The following is a 9,440-nucleotide window of genomic DNA, read 5'->3' on the forward strand; positions in this document are numbered from 1 at the left end:
TATCTGCAGTTTCAAAGAGTGACAGAGGCCATTGGTGCCTGTGGGAGACAGACTGCTTTGAGTTGATGTGGGCTTTTATTAGTGTTTATAATTTTTCTATAATTAAAATCTATGAAATTTAAGCAGATTTTTAGATCTAAACACATGCTGAATCAGTATCACCTTAATATCAGTAGGCTTGAACACATGTTTTTGCACTGCACACCAAGGGCTGAAATACAATTGGGCCAGCCCGCAGGGGTTAGTGCCCCACGCTCACTCCCAGCCCCAACACCCGTCACAGTCAGCCAGCTGAACATCCACTTAGTAACGGTCTTCTCACTCACCAAACTGCACCAACAGGGAGGATGGCAGTGAACCCCCTGGAACAGCTTTCTTTTTGCAGGCATTTCCAGTCAGTTACACCAAGTCCCGTTTTAATCCTCGTTGCCTTGTTACCAGTAGCAGGCAGAGGCCCCTGGACAGATCAGTGCCACTCTGCAGTGTCTACCATCCCAAGAGCAAACTATCCTCGACCCCAAGATGTTGCCATTTAAACAGCTAATGCTTTGCAACAGAAAAACATCAATCAACCAGAAGTGAAGGATTACAGGCTGGAAACCATCTCTCTCCAGTCCCCCCTTCTCCTCCCCAGGCTTTCAGTCTTACAGAGGACGCATAACATTTTCTGCACCAGCACAGCAGTCGCAGCTTTCCAATTCAGGCAGCACCAACAGGAGCACCTTAAATCAGCAGGACAGAGAGCCTGGAATGACCTCCCAGGTCCGTGCTCAGGGGAGACCTGCAAAAGTGGTGCATTTCTCAGCACCTTCCTACTTCCCCACACCTGACGCAGCCAGTAGTCAAAATGCCCTCAACACACACCAGGACCAGCATGAGCCCACGCGCCCCATTTCACAGGGAAGGCTCCCTCATGTCTCAGGGGCTTCCTGTGATGATCCTGAAAGTCATTTTACCATTGACATTGCCTGGCTAGGACCGACTGGCTGTTGCCGACAGGCATCGGAGGCTAATGATATGGCCTCAAGTCTGCATAAAAATCAGAGTTCGGAACCAGTGGCAACAATGGAAAGTAACATTTGCCCTCAAGAACATAGCTTGGATAGTGCCCACATGTGCACTGCGCCCTGCAGGGACTCTGCAAGCCTGTTATGTTATTCCCAGTTGAATATTATGAGCAACAAATACAATTCTGGAGGCATTTTTGCTGCACATAAGACCTCATGCAGTCCATAATTTTGAGATTTTTTTTTTCATTTTTTTATACTCTCAACCTGAAATCTATTTTATTTCCTCTTTTGTATAGTTTCTTGGCTTACTCAACTTTTATTTGCCTGTGTTCTCTGTCGAGACAGTACCATGTGAAATACTTCTGGTTTGCTGAACCAGATGATGCTGATAAAAAGTGCTCATGTACCATTGCATTTCCTTGGCTCCTAGATGTTGAATGGAGATCTGTGTAATTAAAACCATGCTTCCCCATATGAACACTTATTTGGAGTCTCTGCTTCAAGTAGGGAAGCAACTGCTCCTCATTAGGGATGTAAATTATTGCAGAATATGTAGTATACATAGTCTATCCCAAGACATGTAGATGAGGAAATAGCTAGTGATTTCCTTTTCCTGAGATTACTTCTACTTCCTGCCTTTACCAGCAAAGGACAGCTCGGGCAGTCTCCACCCTCCCACCTGGCACCACCTGAAATTACCCTATGAGAGCTGTGGCCCTGCCATGTTCAGGCTGCACAAGAACTGCATAACTCTCCACAGAGGTGACCTTCCTCTGCTGCTCAGGTTCGTATTATCTCAGTCCATCTGTTTGTTTGGTCTTCTTGTGCTCCTGGCTCCCTTGGAATGGCCGTGGAGAACCGTGAGTTACTACCTGAGATAAAAAAGATAAGGCCAACACTCTTGCCAACTGGGATGGAAGGGACTTGAAAACCACCTTTCCTACATTTGTATGTTAGCCAAAACTCATGTTCAGTTAGGAATACCACAAGTATTTTGCATTTTTTACAAATGAGGCACCTCATACTGTTAACAGCTATTACCAAGTATAACTGCACTGTAGTTCTATAAAATAAAATGTAATAGAATACACTTTCCAATTACACAATAGTAATTGTGAATAATCATACAAAATCTTGGGCTTTTTTATGGCTCTTTCTAACACTGAGTTTGCATACACTATATAAACACCATCTGTAGAGAATGTAAGACAACTTCTGTATGAGCACAGATCTGTACAACTGTATCATCAACTTTTCAGTGAGCATCCAGTTAAACAGCTATTGTCTGTATCTTTCTCTAAACTACATTAATTCAGCAACTTACCCTTTTGGATTCACACTACTTCATTGCATCCCAGCTTACATACCTCCAGTACTCCCTGTTTATTGCAAGAACATTTATGCACATGCCCTGCATCCCTGACTCCACCTCCACCCAGGGCTCCCCGGGCTCCGTCCGGCGCCTGTACCACCGCAGCCTGCCCAGCCCCGCCAGGCACGGGCACGATTATGCACCAGCAGTTGACACAGAGCAGTGGTTTCCAAATTCCTGCCATGAAAAGCTTTTGAGGTGTTACAGCAGAAGGCTGGTAGCTGTGAATACCAAAGCAGGGGCTTTTCCCTCTGCACAGGCCCCTTCTTAAGTGTAAAGTACAAACAATGAAAATGAAAAGCAATAAAAAAGAGAGATCTGGGCTTTGAATGCTTCTTAGGGTCAAGCACTAAACCCTCTTTTGACAGCTACACAACCCACACTTGTTCTCCTCAAGAGAATTTGACCTCCAGTAAGGAATTGAACAAAGTGCATATTTTGTCTACAGTGGACAAACACATTGTTCTAAAGCAACAAACAAACTTCAGATAAAATATACAGATAAGGGTAGGGGGAAAAAACCCTCCCAGAAATGAAACCCCACTATAATTTATGCAAATGTAAAAAAAGAACAAAGTATTTCTGATTTCATTGACTTTGTGTTGTATGGCAGAAGGTTAATCAAACTAAAGTGTTACATTTCTCCTCTGTTATTGATTAACCAAAGTCAAATAACATTATCGTTTTGCTTAATGCATTTAAATGACGAGTATTTTCCCAGATGCTCTGCACAGTCACTTTGCAGATTTCAGGGGAGGCTGTTTACATGCTGAAACATTGAGCCCGGATACAAATACTTTGCTGTGATAGCAACACACACCCAACAGTTCTCATTTTCTCAATTCAGGAGGAAAATTACTGTCTCTCCCTCTCCTTCAAATTATCTCTCTTTCTGCAAGAATTATTCCTACATCATTTTAAAAAATCACAAGCGTGCTCCTAAGAGCTGCATGTTTATACCCATCTTCAGCCCCGGCCCATAGTCCCCTGAAATCACTGGGATTATTTCTACTGGATTCATGACCTCTTATTTAGCCTTGAATCCACTGCAAAGTTGGTTTTAATTTTTAACAGGCCCAGTGCTCAGTGGAGCTGCTTATGCAGAGAATTTGGTCTCAAGGCACAGAAGTGATCTCCTGCCCTGCTAAAGTGGCTGCTGTTACGCAACTGATAGCAACAGGGCCAAGGAGATGGAATGGCCCAGGACTGCCTGATCTTGCTCCCTTTGAAATTGTCAGTTAGATCTCGCATTGACTTGTAACACTACAATGACATGAAATGAGATGAGAGGGAGCCCATGCTGATGGACTCACAGCCGCTGCCTGCCGTGTCAATCAGCCGTGCCACGGGCACCGGGCCTGGCACCGATCCCCAACAGGGATCTGCACGTCGTGCAGCTGAACTAGCGGAGATGCAGAATCATGTATCAATTAATTTTTGCTGATCAACAGCTTTGAAAATTGAAAGAAATAATCAGAACAAACTCAGCCTTGGGTTTAAAAAGCCAAGTACAGCTTCAGCAGACTTCAACAGAAGTGAATGGGAGAAGATTACATTTTTATTACTATTTTTGTTCAAAGATGTTTAATTTGTCCAAGCCTGCTAGCAAGCTCTGGCTGTTTTCTGAAGTGAAGGATAAGGATTCCATTTGCATTGGGATAAAAAAAAAATGGGAAGAAAAAAAAGAAAGGCTTCTTGTTCCATATAGAAACACAAGTATCTTTAAACTGACACTTGGAATCACATGTATTCCACCAGGAACTCAAGATCTGCCATAAAATACACTATTTGCTGTAAATGACCAAAACACTTATAGATTTTTCTGCCATTATATTATAAGGGAGAAAGTCTGTTTATACAAGGATGATATTTATCACTAGCTTCATCTAAATTCTGCCAGTGCCACAATATGCTAAGCAGTAACCAAATCCTTCGCCAGCCCGTGCTGCAAAGCACCTCAAATACTACCCCAAAAAGCCCCAAAAGCATGCCTCATTTTTACATATATTTTATACATTTTCTGCATAAAATTAAGTGCACACATCTGGACATCTCTTCATTTAAACAGATATCTATCATGTATTTGGACTGTTTACTCATTTCCTTGTGATCATCAAGATAGGAGGAACAAGAAGGGGGTCTGGAAGAGGAGAGGCTCTTCAGGAGGAGCTTTCCATAGGTGACGAGCAGGTAGGAGCAGGGTGCAAGAGCTGGCATGGGGCACATAAGCCCTTGCTGCTACTACGATAAGCAGCAAAGCAGAGAGAAATGTGGAAAGGGACAACAGGAAAAGTGAGAAGCTGGGAGGAATGCGACTTGGTTGATGCCAGAGTGCAGCTCCACAGTTGTTGGTCTCAGAGTCAACAGCCAAATGCTCACTGCTCCGCGGTAAGGGCACAAAGGGAAGGACACTTTCATATGACGCTGGGACATGTACATGGATTGCTCACTACTATCAGGTGACACTTACATACACACATACATCAGTGCAGCAGTGAGAATCCCCTGATCCAACAGCTGATATGGCAGAATTTTCAAGTGAGCTCTGATTTTCAGACACTGAATATTCAGCATTTCCAAAATTAGGAACTAGAAAGAAATTAAGCAATGGTACAGCTACTTGTTATTTTGTAAATATCCGTTCTGTATGGTCAATTCTCATGATTCATGGAACACCAAAATCAATTCCAAAATTAAGCACCTATAACCACCAGTGAGAAAAGTGGAACACACGGAATTTATTATTTATGTACTTTCTGCTAATGCAATGTATATGTTTGTTATCAGTACACTCTGGGATACAGCATTAAAAATAAACCAGCCCACAGTAACTACACCCTTTAGGTTTCACAAATATTGCCAGTACGTATAATGGTGCTTGGTTTGCCTGCATTTACTTCTCTGTTTTGTAAATACAAATATTTGGTCAAGGCATCTGCTCAGCCAAGAGCTGTGACTGCTGATGCAGGTACAGGTTTTCAGACCTGTGCACAGTAGAAACCCATCTAAATAACTGAGTATACAAATCACCAGTCAGGTGGTTAATTCTTTACACATTTATGATGATGCACAGTCACTGAACCGGCACAAAGGTTAGATACCTGTACTTGAAAATCAGACCTGTGACTTGTTTAGAATAGAATTTAATAAAAGCAAATGCAGAAAATGTGAGTTAGGTTATGTTACTTTTAGGTTCTGATTATTCTTATTATTGCTACTTGGAATTGTTTGGAAAACAAATACAATGTTTTGCAATTAGACCCCTGATCTATGAAAGCACTTGAGTAACTGTATAACAGAGCATATGAGTAGTCACTTTAATGAAATTACTACTTATATACATGAATTATCCACTCATTTTAAGTGATTTGCTGGATCAAAGCCTTTCTGTTTCAATTAGAGCAGTGGAGATAAAGTAATGTAACAACTCTAGTTTGGAGAAAATAACAGACCAAAGGTGGCTGTATCAATAAAGATATTCCCAGAGGGGAAGGAGAATAAATGATACTGGTAGGGAGTATCCATACAACTACACCACATCAAGTATAAACATCCATTCAACTTTTTTTACCTAGAAGATTAAAATAAATTTCATTTCAAACCTTGTAAGAAAACTCTGCACTACTCTGGTTTGTGTAGGGCTGAAGATGTTAATGCTGCAAGAACAAACCCCACTATTTAAAATACCACTCCTACTTTGTAACTGAGGAAAAGAGAGTACATTACAAATCTCCAGCGTAGCCTAGTGAAGTGTTAGAACAGCTCATTCAACGCAACACATTCTCTTCTGAATTATTTTAGTATTATCATAAAAAATTCTCTCCCTCAGCTGCACCTGAGAAGCATTAACTTCTTGGTGACTTTAAGAACCAAATCCTTTAATACAAACCTAGCTTTTCCCACAGGCACTTGAAAATATTTTGCATTTTTTCAGTTGAATGCAATTTTCATAATAAAGTAGCTCACTCGGCTACCTGACACCACAGACAAAGACACCGAGTGAGTAGCTCCTGCCAACTTAGGCAGAGCTTGATCGCAACCCCCAGTTACATATGTAAGCAGGCTTTTAAACACCCAATTGCTGCAACAATTCAAGCAATTTATGTATTGTATGCTCCTGTTATCTATTTTATTCATTATTTGTAACATATATATTTTATTTCCGTAACATCCAGACACAGCTCTTGCATACACGACGTCTTTCAATCAACCTTCACGGAGGATACAACAGATCTTAAATTTCTGTGACAATTAATTTCTACCTCTAGGACCAGTTTTAGAACACCAAGGAAGCCCTTTGCTACTGTAAAACCAATCTGGATGCCTAATTTTAATTTCTGCGGTTTAGAGGCTGGAAATCAGAATTTGCTTAACATAATATCCATTCTGCTGTGAAGTAGATTCCTCCGCATAAACACACACCCCTTTCAGAACAGCACCAGCTCATCATGTTCCCTACTTTTAGTAAACTGTTAATTTAAATTTCACTGGCAAACTTCTCAGGAAAGTATTGGAATGAGGTATATTTCGTTATGTGCCAATATACTCAGTCCAGTCTATCAAATGCGAAATGTGCATATTTAACTGCATCTCTGGCAGTTTCAAGGGGATCGTTTTAAAACTACAGTATATTTTGTTAAATCAAGGCATGCAATGATCCTGTTTTACTTCCATCCACTTAGCCTGTTAATGCAGGCTAATACTGCGTGTTCTTGTGGCAGCAAAACCTAAAGTGTACCAGGAGACTCCAGTGATAGATTACACGTACATGCTGTGTCATATCCAATTAACTCAAATTGACTGTGCACTGCATTATGCTGTTAGTGCATGGAAGATCAATAAATATGGAGAAAATCCAACGAGGCTCTCTCCATTCCCATCCAATTCTAGTAGGTCTGAGACAGATCATGCTCCTATGATGTGTATGCTGCTGCTGAAGAGGGCAGGTGGTGCATAGACACCATTCAAACTTGGCCTATTCAATCTAAACTCCTCTAACTCGCCATTCATGCATAGCAAAACACCATCTGGTCCTATTTTGCCTCCAGCAATCACAGCTGACCAAAAACGATAATAACAGCTGTTGCAAAACAAAAGCCAAACAAAGGGGGGAGGGAAAGGTTAGAATGAAGTCCAGTGCTGCAAAATACTCCATGAAGTGAGAAATGGAAAAGGAGCCATTCAAATAGCCAACCCCCATTGAAAAGTCAGTGCAAGACTTCTGGTTAAACTTGAGATATTTAATCCATCTGTCCTGCAAACCATAATGGTCAGGTGATAATATAAATTTGAGATTATGTTGCATAGAGGTATTTAAAGCCTTTGTTCTCCAAGTTAGAAACTAATGACCTTGTGTCAGCTAAAAATTAAACCTCCTTATGTTCTTTCATCATGTGTCAACCTGGGTTAATGTGAAAGTAGAATGTGGTTAACCGGGGTGATAAAGCAGCTGAAACCTTGGGAAAACAAGGGAGCAACTAAGTACTTGTAAATGATACAAAGGAAAACATTCTTTAAATCGTGCACAACGCTGAAATCATACAGATACTTCATTTTTCTAGGATAAATTGCATATTAAGCAATTTAAATTAACAGTTTTATTTATGACCTAGGATAGCAAAGTTATTCACTTAGACTGGGGGAATACGAACACCAGCTTGCACAGTTTGAAACACAAGATGTTCTGTAATATGCTATTGTGGGTAATGTAAAATATAATTTTGTAGCAAGCAGGGAGATGCTCCAGTTTTTCAAGATTCAAATTTTGATATTTAAAATGTACAGTTCTGCTTGATGATTAATTTTTTTTTTTTTAGCTGCATTAATTAAAACTATTTTTCCTGGAATTGACCATCAGTAGTTCAGCAGCTCTTAATCAAATGTGATAAAACCCAGGATTTATGAAATCATTTAATGAGTGTAATAACACCTGCTTCTCGCTGCAAATAGTTGAAAACAGACTTCAGTTGTAATTAACTCTTATCACTAGTGACATTTTTCCAACGATACTTCATAGGTCTTCAAAATGACAATTACAGAACTAATACACAATTACTGTCACATGCAGTTTAGCAATTATTTCTGAAGACATTTGTCTAAAGGTTTCAAAACGACTATAAAATGGTTCCCTTTGTTATGTAACATTGGTTAAAACCGACACACACACACACACACAAATCTCTCTCCCCCAGCCTCTGCCATGCCATTTCTAACACAGGCAGGCTTCCTCGCACCTGGAATGAACATCCTCCATCCCAGACGTTATTAGATATTATACTAAGGCTATTACGAGCATGGGTAGCTGTCAACTAACACCCATTATAAAAAGCTTCAATTCATACGTGTTTTTTTTCTCCTCCAAGAAATCTATAAATTTATAATTAGAATCTCTTGCTGTTCAATATTTGTACATAATAAACAGAATACCTGAAATATTGAAAGCTGAATTCATTATTAATAAACTCACATGGTATATTGCCTCTTCCCTCAAGTCTGGCTGCAACTTTTTGGGGATCTATATTCCATTATTTTTTGGTTGTGGCCTGAGCATGGTAGCCATGGACACCGCCTCAAACAGGATTAGGATTCTGCTCAGGTTTGACACTTGCTGTTTTTAATTTTCATTTTATCATAAGCAGTTTAAGATTGTTGCCAGTGGTAATTTGCAATTTTTATCAAGACCTCTTCATTATAGCTTCTGACAGGACAGATGCTGTAATTAATCATGCAAGACAACTGGGGATAGTGGTCAGACTGCACTTGCAGCACAGCTATTGCAGGGAAAGAAGGGAAAAAAGAAAATAAAGGATTTCACCTCTCTGTCAAGAATAAAAATCTATGAACAGCACTAATAACGTGAGAACACATTGGATGCGAATGTTTCCAAATCCTTCATATGAAATACCTGCCCTCTCCATCCCCCCTCTATCATGTCCTACTTTTATGATAAAATATAAGTTAGACAACTCAGGATCAGCCTGAGTCAGAGTTAGGGGCTTATAGATGGGAAGACCATGGCAGTGGCTGAGTTTACATCCAAAACTTGAAGATGCAAAGAA

Source organism: Antrostomus carolinensis, unplaced genomic scaffold, assembly GCF_000700745.2.
Source record: "Antrostomus carolinensis isolate BGI_N321 unplaced genomic scaffold, ASM70074v2 scaffold15177, whole genome shotgun sequence".
Taxonomy (NCBI): Eukaryota; Metazoa; Chordata; class Aves; order Caprimulgiformes; family Caprimulgidae; genus Antrostomus; species Antrostomus carolinensis.